Source organism: Cervus elaphus, chromosome 28, assembly GCF_910594005.1.
Source record: "Cervus elaphus chromosome 28, mCerEla1.1, whole genome shotgun sequence".
Taxonomy (NCBI): Eukaryota; Metazoa; Chordata; class Mammalia; order Artiodactyla; family Cervidae; genus Cervus; species Cervus elaphus.
This window is the reverse complement of record NC_057842.1, coordinates 48,195,409-48,208,881: the sequence shown is the minus strand read 5'-3', so window position 1 is coordinate 48,208,881 and position 13,473 is coordinate 48,195,409.

Below are 13,473 nucleotides of genomic sequence, written 5' to 3'. Positions count from 1 at the left end.
CAACTGGAGCTCACCTGGGGGACAAAGACACTGGCAGGAGGCACTTGAGGAAGCTCGCTCTAACATGTGGACACTGGTGGTGGCAAGAACCATTTTGGAATCCTCTCTCTAGCTTATTAGCACTAGGAGCCAGCTGCACAGAAGTAGCAATTTGAAAGGACCATGGGTCAGAGCAACTGGCTGATCATGGAGAGCCTCCCAGAGACAGAGAAAAATACCATATTATTCCCCTTTAATTATTATTATCATTATTAATTTTTAAAAAATGAAGAAATATAACAAAACTGAAACAAAGTTGTAGACACAGACCACAAATAGGTGGTTACCAGAGCGGAGGGTGCTTAGGGATAAGTAAAACAGAAGCAGCAGATTAAGAGGTACAAACTTTCAGTTACAAAATAAATGAGTAACTGGGATGAAATGTAGTGTGGGGAAAGTGCTAATACTAACATAAGATTTTAGTATGGTGACAGATTTTAAGTAGACTTGTCATGGTTATCATTTTGTCGCATATAGAAATATCGAATCACTATGCTGGAACTAACATAGTGTTGTAGGTCTATTATACTTCAGAGATAAACAAAGTTATAGAAAAAGACATCAGATTTGTGGTTAGCAGAGGTGACATCGGAGGGGGAATTGGATGAAGGGGGTCCGAAGGTACAAATTTACATTTATAAGTAATAAAGTTCAACATGATTAATATAATTAATATTGTTGTGTGTTATTTATGAAAGTTGTTAAAATCTAAAAGTTCTCAAAATCTAAAAATTCTCATAACAAAGAGAAACATTTTTGTTTTCTTTTGTATCTGTATGAGATAATGGATGTTCCCAAAACTTCCAGTGGTGATTATTTCATGATATACGTAAGTAAAATCATTATGCTTGTGCACCTTAAGCTTATGCAATGCTGCATGTCAATTGCATTGCAGTAAAACTGGAGGAAAAAAAACACTATTATGATTACAGATAATACATAATGTAATAAAGAGAAAGTTTCATTGCAATTCATTCTCATAAACCTATATGTTCTACCAATTTAAATTAGTACTTGAGACTCACAGCTTCCTCAGAGAGTTAGGAACTAGTGCATCAGAACATTTTAAGTATTGATAGTATGTAGATAGAGTGAATAGCTTAATTACATAATGAAAGTAACAAAGAATGCAATTAATCATTTAATCTAATGTCATACCTTTAAGCAGCTAGCTATCCAAATACCCAAGACTTCATTTGGAATGTAAATCACTCTGAGGTGTATCCAGAAATAATGAAAAACAGTTGAGGTAGAGAAAAGAAAGTGATTGCCAGAAAATATTTTGATGATAAGAAATAAGTAATTTTACTGAAAATGATGACCTGATAACCTGTCTCTGAAATCTAGCTGCATGGTAGGTCCATTTCATCACTGGCAGAGAATTAAGAATTTATGTTTCTTACAGATATCTGACTCTTCTGACTACTTCTTTGGTAAAAACAAGTAGGAAACAATGCTGCTCATATTGTTGTTTAGTTGCCCATGTGTGTCCAACTCTTTATGACCCCATGGACTCTTGCTCACCAGGCTCCTCTGTCCATGGGATTTTCCAGGCAAGAATACTGGAATGGGTTGCCATTTCCTTCTCCATATACTGCCCTGGTTTAGTCTAAATATGAAAGTCAGAGCAGGGTGAAGAGTGAATTGTCGAACTTACCACAGCAGGAATTTCAGCTAATGAGTTCTACATTTATGGCTTAAATTGGAAAGGAATCATTGACCTCTTTGGAATTTATCTATGAGGATGTTTTTAAACATAGTTATAGTTTTATCTTATAACTATTGCTCTTCATAGTATGTCTTTGATTTCATCTTAAAATTAATGACTGATCTGCTTTCTGTCACTATAATGTTTTCTACAGTTTCCTACAATGGGATTCCTATAGTATGTAGCCTTTACTATCTGAATCTTTGTCATTTCATAGTCTGCCTTTGAGATTCATGTATATTATTGGATTTATCATTCCTTTGAACTGTTTGATGTTACTGTATTTAATGTATAGAGAAAGGTTTTGTTTATCTAATTTTTTTTTCATTTATTTCTTTGGTTGGAGGCTAATTACTTTACAATATTGTAGTGGTTTTTGTCATACATTGACATGAATCAGCCATGGATTTACATGTATTCCCCATCCCGATCCCCCTCCCACCTGTCTCTCCACACGATTCCTCTGGGTCTTCCCAGTGCACCAGGCCCAAGCACTTGTCTCATGCATCCACATTTTAAAATGTGCAGCTACTTGAATGAAGTCAAAATAGATACTCATGTGAGTAAGGTTTATCAGTGCCATTTTTCAAACAACATCTATTCACTTTCTGTCTCTGTGTCACATTTGGGCAATTCTTGCCATATTTGAAACTTGTTCATAATTACTATATGTATTATGGTGATCTGTGATCAGTGATTTTTAACATTATTCTTGTAAATAACACAAAATTATCTCTTCAAAAGCCATTTTTCATTGTTTACTGTTTTTCACTTTTTGTTTGCCTATTTTTAAATTTTTATTTTTAATTTAGACACTTCTGATACACATTTTTAATTTATATGAAATAGTTATAAAGTACTTATTTTCTAATACAAATGCTTAACAATATGGATATCTCTATAAGTATAACTTTATTGACACTTGATTTTTTTATATATGCTGTGCTTACTTTTATTGTCTACAAAATAATTGACTGCATTACTTATTGACCTGATATATGTTTTTATCTTTTAGAAAATATTTGCTTATAAATTCTGTTTAATTTTATTATAATGAGAGAATATGCCTCTTATAATTATTGTTATTTGAAATGATGGGTCATTTACTAGTTTAAATTTTTCTCAGAATTCTTTTGCTAATTGTAGAAAAACTTATTATTGACACAACCACAAACAGTTTTGATAACCATATTTTCTTTTCCATCTATACTTTTTAACATTCTGGTCATTATTATCTCTTATTAGAATGTATCAATAAGCATATGTCCTTACCTCAGTCCTTAATACCTTTAAGTCATGTTCTACACCTTTAATAAATAGGCATTTTAATATCAGTAAAGATGAAATATTTCAATGTATCTCATAAAGGCAGTAAAGTGATTTTTTTATCAAGAAATATTCTTTCAAAATAAAACAACATACAGGGAATTTAATGTAACCCGGTAATATGCTTCATATTAGCATTCATTCTTAATATTAAAACATGTGACATTATTAATACAGTCTTCAAATGCACATCATACTCACTTAATTAATCTGTCATATCTTATTAGAATCTGCTTTCAAAAACTGAGTTGTTCCTGGTAGGAAATATGATATTGATTATACAGTGATAAAATAAACCAGTTGTAATGGGGTAAGTGATGACCACCCCCGCCCAAAGACATCCATCTCCTAATCCCTGGAAACAGTGAATGTTAACTTACTGGATAAAAGAATATTGACAGAGATGGAGAGATCATTCTGGATTATACAGTGAGCCCTAGATTCAATGTCAAGTCAGATGTCTTGACACTCAATGTCAATGTCCTATCAGAGACACAGGGAAGATAGACGAACAGAGGAGGAGGAGAGAACGTGACTACAAAATCGGAGACTGGAGGGATGCAGGTACACTCCCAGGAATTCTGACAGCCTACAGAAACTAGAAAGGCAAGGAGTGGGATCTCTCCTAGAATCTTTGAAGGGATTGAGGCCCTGTCAACATCTTGATTTCAGATTCTTCACCTTCAGAACTGTAAGAGAATAAATATCTGTTGTTTTCAGCCACTTCATTATAGCAGCCAAAGGAAACTAACATAACAGTATTTAAAAGGTGATTTTTTTTCAAGATTAGTTATTTTTAAACAATATGAAAGATAAGACCTACAAAGAGATCTCCTTTTAAACAAATAGGCTATAATTTGTATTTAATAAATTATAAATAGTTGCATGTCTTATGTGCTACCACAAATTTGAAGTAGAGTGGTAGTCATATCCATGTTATGTTGTAATAACTAAACACTTGACAAGTTACTAAAATAAAATAAATTACACAAGATGAAATAAAATAAGCTTCTTTTAACAAATAAGATTTTATTTTTCATATAAAATACTGTGCTTCTTTTTCAGAAATATTTAGGCGAGTAATAGTGAGGATTGAATTTGGAATTTGCAGAATAAGACAAATTAATATAAAGTCTTATAGTGAGATATCCTAACTGATAGTGATATGTTTTCATACCCTCTTACATGTTGCAAGTGTTAATCCAGACATCCTCTTATACTTTCAATGCCAGTACTACAACTTGTCACCTAAATAACTGTAATTAAGCCTTCTCTCTAGTTGCTGATTACAGTATGCTGATGAACATTCCCACTGGATTTAAGAGCCTCTCTCATAACATCTACAGTAATCATCACATATTATAGTGTCTTTTTTGCTGAAGACTTCTTAAATAATCTAAAATTGAAATTGAACAAGTCTTTGATTATTGCAATCTAAAGTTCAACAGGCGCTTAATCAGAAAGGTGTAAGTATCATATCATTGACATCTACTAAGCAATAGGATAATATATATCCAGGGAAATAAATACTTAAACTCTTTGGTCATTGACTCGTGTCACTTTAAAAATTAACATCAGCATATAAACCAGAATTTTTTTTCTTAAAAGGGAGCAGCCTAACAAGAGGTGGTATTTTTAAATTGAGCATTTACAACATTCAAATGATCCATTTCTGAGGACTTTAAGATGCACATACTTAATATGCAGACCACTAAAATTCAAATCAAGTAGAAATTCAAAAAACACACATTACAGTTATTATTTAATTAGGTACATATTATTCATAAATACAGGAGAAGAATGATATAGTAATTCAAGTTCAGATTTTCAAAATATGTATGTCCTCAAACCTGGGGAGAAGAAACTGGTCCATGAACTCTATGATTTGTAAAGTGATTTAAGCACACACACACACAGTCATCACTGTAAAATGCATATGATCCTCTGTCACTTAGGATCCAGAGTATAGAGAGTATATTCTGTACTATATATATGCACTCTATACACTCTCTACAGAGAGAGTATATATCCAGAGTATATAGAGTATCCAGAGTTCAGCGAATACAGCATGATCCTAGCCCTAACATCCATTCTTCTGACTCACACATCTCAGTCTTCAGAGAAATGCCTCTCCACATCCTTTGCTTTATGGACATGAAACAAAAGACGGCTGAGTTCTAATGCTAAAATGATTTGTGGTTTTCCGCTGCCAATAAGATACATGAACATTTATTTGTAGGCTAAGAACAAGAAATTTGATTAAAATCCATTTAGATTTGAAATCCTTTTTATAAAGTATTCATGAAGCGCCTCTCTTCTTCACAGATTTTAAATTCTGGATAATTCCTTAATGTGTGCTATTCTGAAAGTTTCTATTGACCCTTAAGAGCCAGAGAGTACAGAGGTTTACCTCTTGTAGGTTTGCCCACATGACTGACTATGGGGTTATGAGGGACTCAGTTCATTTCAGTCCTTTAATTTCCCGTAATACAACAGAAAAGAGCGATGGCAGAAGAAATCAATCCCAACTTATCCCTTGTCGAATATCAGCAAACACAATGTCACAAAACCAACGTGAAGAAATGCAATATAGATTTTCTGCTGACATTTGTAAAGTGTTTGTGTCAAAGTATTTTTCTAATACAGAAAAGGTTAGAGCTTAACAAATTATAGCACATGTTTCCTCTAAACTGCTATGTTGGCTGTTTGGACTAATTTTAATAGCTTTTTTCTTCATAAAAATATTTAACCCAATGTGATCAGATGCATTCCTTTAATTATTCATCATTCACACACAAATTTGTATATCATAAGCATATAGAAAATTTGTAAAAACCTGTTTTTCAGATTATAGATTTATCTACTGGATTTAAAAATAGACCCATGTATCAAAAATTTAGTTTCTGCCAACTGTGTTTAGCTTCCCATGCATATATCAAAAATGGTTTACCTTATTTTTATCTCACAGTGTTACAGGTGTTATAGGTAATTTATATTTTAATATACATTAAAATCAAATATGTAAATGATATCATTTGCATAATAAGAAATTATATTGTTTTAAATATGCAAAACTTTTAAAAACATTTTATTTATATTCATCAATAATTATATCAAAATAATTTGCCACATGTTTAATTCCACTAATATTTGTTAAGGACATAATCAATGACACTTCAGTATCAAACAGTACACATAGTGCCAATTTACAGGGATTAAAAATCCTTTTTTTAATGTATTTCTTAGATTTTTAGTTGATTTACAATGCTGTACTAGTTTCAGGTGTATAGCAAAGTGAATCAGTTATACATATACATATATGCACATCTTTTTCTTACATTCTTTTCCCTTATAGGCCATTACAGAATATTGAGTAGACTTCTCTGTTATTAGTTGTCTATTATGTATGTATAATAATGTATCAATCCCAGTCTTTGAATTCATCCCCCCCCTTACCTGGAAGGACAGGGAAGACTAGGGTGTTGCGGTCTATGGGGTCACAGAGTTGGACACACCTTAGCACTGAACAGCAACCCACCCCGTGATAACCGTAAGCTTGTTTTCTGCATCCATGCAGAACTTGTTTCTGCATCCATGACTCTACTTCTATTCTGGAAATAAGTTCATCTGTACCCCGTTTTTAGATTCCAAATATAAATGATATCATGATATTTGTCTTTCTACATTACTTACTTTCTTCAGTACAACAATCTCTAAGTCTGTCTATGTTGCTACAAATGGCATTATTTTATTCTTTTTTATGGCTGAGCAACATTGGGGGCAGGAGGAGAAGGGGACAAAAGAGGATGAGATGACTGGATGGCATCACCAACTCAATGGACATGAGTTTGAGTAAACTCCAGGAGTTGGTGATGGACAGGGAGACCTGGAGTAATGCAATTCATGGGGTCGCAAAGAGTCAGACACGACTGAGTGACTGAACTGAACTGACTGACTGAACATTCTCTTTAAAAATGTATCACATTTTTAAATCCATTCTTCTGTTGATGGACATTTAGGATACTTCTTTGTCCTGGCTATTGTAAATAGTGCTGCAATGAAATGGGGGTTCATGCATCTTTTTGAATTATGGTCTCCAAGTATATGCCCAACAGTGGGACTACTGGATCATATAGTAGTTCTATCTTTAGTTTTATTGTTTTAAGGAGCTTTCATATTATTCTATATAGTAGCAAACTAGTTTACATTTCCACCAACAGTGTAGGAGGGTATCTTTTTCTCCACACCCTCTCCAAGATTTATTGTTTGTAGATTTTTTTTTTGATGACTGACATTCTGACCAGTCTGAGATGATACCTTCTTGTAGTTTTGATTTGCATTTCTCTAACAATTAACAGTGTTGAGCATCTTTTCATGTGCTACTTGCCCATGTCTTCTTTGAGGAAAGGTTATTTAGATCTTCTGCCAATTTTTTTTTTTTTAATATTGAGCTGCATGAGCTGTTTGTATTTTGGAGATTCATCCTTTATCAGTTGCTTTATTTGCAAATATTTCCTTCCATTCCAAGGGTTATCTTTTCATCTTGTTTATGGTTCATTTTATCATAGGAAACCTTTTAAGTTTCATAGGTACCATTTGTAATTTTTGTTTTTATTTTCATTACTCTAGGAGGTGGCTCCAAAAAATAATGCTTTGATTTATATCAAAGAGGGTTCTGCTCATGTTTTCTTTTAAGAGTTTTATAGTGTCTAGCAATCACTACAGGTGGTGATTGCAGCCATGAAATTAAAAGATGCTTACTCCTTGGAAGAAATGTTATGATCAACCTAGACAGCACATTAAAAAGCAGAGACATTCCTTTGCCAACAAAGGTCCATCTAGTCAAGGCTATGGTTTTTCCAGTAGTCATGTATGGATGTGAGAGTTGGACTATAAAGAAAGCTGAGCGCTGAAGGGTTGATGATTTTGAACTGTTGTGTTGGAGAAGACTCTTGAGAGTCCCTTGGACTGCAAGGAGATCCAACCAGTCCATCCTAAAGGAGATCAGTCCTGGTTGTTCATTGGAAGGACTGATGTTGAAGCTGAAACTCCAATACTTTGGCCACCTGATGCAAAGAGCTGACTCATTGGAAAGGACCCTGATGCTGGGAGAGATTGGAGGCAGGAGGAGAAGGGAACGACAGAGGGTGAGATGGCTGGATGGCATCACCAACTCGAAGGAGATGAGTTTGAGTAAACTCTGGGAGTTGGTGATGGACAGGGAGGACTGGTGTGCTGCAGTCCATGGGGTCGCAAAGAGTCAGACCCGATTGAGCGACTGAACTGGACTGAAGCATTACATTTAGCCCTTTAGTTCATTTTGAGTTTATTTTTGTGTGCAGTGTTAGGGAGTGCTCTAATTTCATTATTTTACATGTAGTTGACCATTTTTCCCAGCACCAATTATTCAAGAGACTACCTTTTCTCCATATATATTATTGCCTCCTTTGTCCTGAACTAGGTGATGATAAGAGGGTAGGTTTCTCTCTGGGCTTTCTATCCTATGCCATTGATTTATATTTCTATTTTTGTGCCATACTGTTTTGATTACTTTTGTTATTGTTCACTCACTAAGTTGTGTTCAATTCTTTGTAACCTCATGGACTACAGCGTGCCAGACTCCTCTGTCCTCCACTATTGGCCCAGGGCTTGCTCAAATTCATGTCCATTGAGACACTGACACTATCTAGCCATCTCATCCTCTGCCAACCCTTTCTCTTTTTGGCTTCAATCTTTCCCAGCATCTTGATCTTTTCCAATGAGTCAGCTCTTTGCATCAAGTGGTCAAAGCTTTGGAGCTTCAGCTTTAGCAACAGTTCTTCCAATAAATATTCAGGTTTGATTTCATTTCAGAGTGTCTGGTTTGATCTCCTTGCAATCCAATGTACTCTCAAGAGTCTTCTCCAGCACCACAATTCGAAGGCAATGAGTCGTTGGCACTAGCCTTCTTTGGGGCATCCCTTGTGGCTCAGTCAGTAAAGAACCTGCCTGCAACAAAGGAGATCACCTACAATGAAGGGGACCAGGGTTCGATCCCTGGGTCAGGAAGATCCCCTGGAGAAGGAAATGGCAACTCACTCTAGTATTCTTGCATAGGAATTTCTATTGACAGAGGAGCCTGGTGGGCTACAATCCATGAGGTCAGAAGAGCTAGACACAACTTATCAACTAAATCACCACCACCACCACCATGCCTTCTTAATGGTTCAACTCTCACATCTATACAAGACTACTGTGAAAAACATAGCTTTGTCTATATGAACCTTTGTTGGCAAAGTGATGCATGTGTGTGTGTTAGTCGCTCTGCTTTTTAATATGCTGCCTAGGCTTGGCGTATTTTTCCTTCCAAGAAGCAAGCATGTTTTAATCTAGTGGCTACAGTCATCATCTGAACTGATATTGAAGCCCAAGAAAATAACATCTGTCACTGCTTCTACTTTTTCCCCTTCTATTTGCCATGAAGTGATGAGACCTGATGCCATCATATTAGATTTTTGAATGTTGAGTTTCAAGCCAGCCTTTTCACCCTCCTCTTTCACCTTCATCAAGAGACTCTTTAGTTCCTCTTCACTTTCTGCCATTAGAGTGGTATCATCTGCATATCTGACATCTGATGTTGATATTTCTCCCAGCAATCTTGATTCCAGTTTGTGATTCATCCAGCCCAGCATTTTTCATGATGCACTCTGCATAGAAGTTAAATAAACAGAATGACATTATACAGTCTTCTTGTACTCCTTTCCCAATTTTGAGCTTTTCCATTATTTCAGTACAGTTCTAACTGTTGCTTCTTGACCCTCATACAGGGTTTTCAGGAGACAGGTAAGATGGTCTGGTACTCCATGTCTTTAAGAATTTTCTAGTTTGTTGTGATCTACACTGTCAAAGACTTTAGCATGTTCAATGAAGCAGAAATAGATGTTTCTTCTGGAACTCCCTTGCTTTCTCCATGATCCAACAGATGTTGACAATTTGATCTCTGGTTCCTCTGCCTCTCTAAAATCCAGCTTGTACATCAGGAAGTTCTTGGTTCATGTACTATTGAAGCCTACCTTGAAAGATTTTGAGCATAACCTTGCTAGCATGTGAAATAAGCACAATTATACAGTAGTTTGAACATTCTTTGGCATTGCCTTCTTTTGGATTGAAATAAATACTGACCTTTTCCAGTCCTATAACCATTGCTGTGTTTTCTAAATTTACTGATGTATTGAATGCAGCACTTTAACAACATCATCTTTTAGGATTTTAAAAACTCAGCTGGAATTCCATTAGATCCACTGCTTTGTTTATAGTAATGCTTCATAAGTCCCACTTGACAGCATAGGTGAAGAAGCCTGGCTCTTGGTGAGTGACCACATCATCATCATTATCTGGTTCATTAAGATCCTTTTTATACAGTTCTGTGCGTTCTTGCCACCTCTTCTTAATCTTCTCCTCCTGTTAGGTCCTTACTATCTCTGTCCTTTATTGTGCCCATCTTTGCATGAAATAGTCCCTTGATATCTCAATTTTCTTGAAGATAGCTCTAGTCTTCGTATTCTATGCTTTTCTTCTATTTATTTGCATTGTCCATTTAAGAAGGTCTTCTTAGCTCTTCTTAGTATTCTTTGAACTCTGCATTCAGTCAGGTATTTCTTTCCCTTTCTGCCATGCCTTTCATTTCTTCTCTCCTCTCCTCAGCTATCTGAAATGCTTCCTCAGACAACCACTTTGTCTTGTTGCATTTCTTTTTCTTGGGAATGGTTTTGGTCACTGCCTCCTATACAATATTATGAACCTCCAACCATATTTCTTCAGGCACTCTGTCTACCAGATATAATCCTTTAAATCTATTTGTCACTTTCATTGTACATTCATAAGGTATCTGATTTAGGTCATGCCCGTCATTAGGTATGACCATACCTAAGGTCATTTAGGTCATGGCCTAGTGGTTTTCCCTACTTTCTTCGATTAAGCGTGAATTTTGCAATGAGGTTCTCATTATCACAGTCAACTCCAGGTCTTATTTTTACTGACTGTGTAGAGCTTCTCCATCTTTGGCTGCAAAGAACATAATCTGTCTGATTTTGGTATTGAACATCTGGTGATGTCCATGTATAGAGTCATCTCTTGGGTTGTTGGAAAAGAGTGTATGCTTTGACTAGAATGTTCTCTTAAGAAAATTCTGTTAGCCTTTGCCCTGCTTTATTTTGTACTCCAAGGTCAAACTTGCATGTTATTCCAGGAATCTCTTGATTTCTTACTTATGAATTCCTATCCCCTATGATGAAATCACATCTGTTTTGGGTGTTAGTTCTAGAAGGTCTTACAGGTCTTCACTGAATAGGTCAACTTCAGCTTCTTCAGCATCAGTGATTGGGACATAGACTTGGATTACTGTGATGTTGAATGCTTTGCCTTGGAAATGAACTTAGATTAATCTGTCGTTTTTGAGGTTGCACCCAAGTACTGCATTTTGGACTCTTGTTGACTATGAGGGCTACTCCATTTCTTTTAAGGGAGTCTTGCCCACAGTAGCAGATACAATGGTCATCTGAATTAAATTCGCTTATTCTAACTTTAGTAAATTGATAGGGACTACATCAGATCTGCATATTGCTTTGGGTATTGTAGTCATTTTCACAATATGAATTGTTCCAGTCCAATAACATGGTATATCTCTCCATCTGTTTGTATTATCTTTGAATTCTTTCAGTATCTTTTAGTTTTCTGAGTAAGGGTCTTTCGCCTCCTCAGGTAGCTTTATTCCTAGGTATTCTGTTCTTTTCCTTATGACAGTAAATGGGATTGTTTCATTAATGCCTCTTTCTTGTCTTTCACTATCAGTGTATAGAAAGGCAAGAGAGTTCTGTGTATTAATTTTATAGCCTGCAACTTCACTAAATTCACTGAAGTGCTATAGTGGTTTTCAGGTAGTGTCTTTAGGATTTTCTATGTATGATGCCATCTGCTAACATGACCATTTTACTTCTTTTCCAATTTGTATTTCTTTTTCTTCTCTGATTGCCATAGTTAGGACTTCAAAAACTATGCTGAATGGTAGTGGCAAGAGTGGACATCCTTGTCTCATTCCTGATGTTAGAGGACACCTTCAGTTTTTCACCATTAAGAACAATGTTAGCTGTGGATTTGTGGTGTATGATCTTTATTGTATTAAGCTAGGTCCCCCTTATCAGGCTTCCCCAGTGGCTTCAGCAGCAAAAGAATCTGCCTGCAATGCAGGAGATGCAAGAGACACAGATTCAATCTCTAGGTGGAGAAGAACCCCTGGAGGAGGGCGTGGCAACCCCCTCCAGTAATCTTGCCAGGAAATCCCATGGACAGAATGGACAGAGAAACCTGGTACACTAAGGTCTATTAGGTTTCAAAGAGTCAGACACAAATGAAACGACGGGAGCACGATCATGAGATTCCTTCTATGCCCACTTTCTGGAGAGTTTTTATCATAAATGTGTGTTGGATTTTGTCAAAATCTTTTTCTGTGTCTTTAGGGATGATCATACATTTTTTGTTCTTCAATTTGAAAATATGGTATATCACATTGATTGATTTGTGTGTACTAAAGTATCCTTACATCCTTGGGATAAATCCCACTTGATCTTTACTTATGATCCTTTTAATGTGTTGGATTCTGTTTACTAGTATTTTGTTGAGAATTTCTGCATTTGTGTTCATCAGTGACCTGTAATTTTTTGGTGTGATATCTTTGTCTGGTTTTCCTAGCGGGGTGATGGTAGCCTTGTGGGGTGAGTTTGGGAGCGTTTCTTTCTCTGCAATTTTTTTGGAAGAGCTTAAGATAAATTGGTGTTAGCACTTCTCTAAATGTTTGACAGAATTCTCCTGTGAAGCCATCTGGTCCTGGACTTTTGTTGGCAGATTTTTAATCACACTTTCAATTTCATTACTTGTGGTTAGTCTATTCATATTTATTCCTGATTCAGTCTTGGAAGGTTGTCTCTTTCTAAGAATTTGTCTATTTCTTCCAGGTTGTTAATTTTATTGGCATACAGTTGCTTATAGTAGTCTCATAAGATCCTTTGGATTTTTGTAGTGTTAGTTGTAACATCTCCTTGTTGATTTGAGTCTTCTCCCATTTTTTCCTTAATGAATCTGACCAAACGTTTATCAATTTTGTTTATTTTCTCAAAGAACCAGCTTTTAGTTTCATTGATCTTTGCTATTGCTTTCTTCATCTGTGTTTCATTTGTTTCTTCTAATCTTTATGATTTTTTTCCTTCTACTGACTTTGGATTTTGTTTGTTCTTCTTTCTCTAGTTGCTTTAAGTGTATGGTTAGGCTGTTTATTAGAGTTTTTTACTTGAGAAATTCTTGGAAATAAGAGGCTGATTGCAGAGCTGGGGCAGGAACAGAGTAGGGTGACCCTGAAATATCTTATA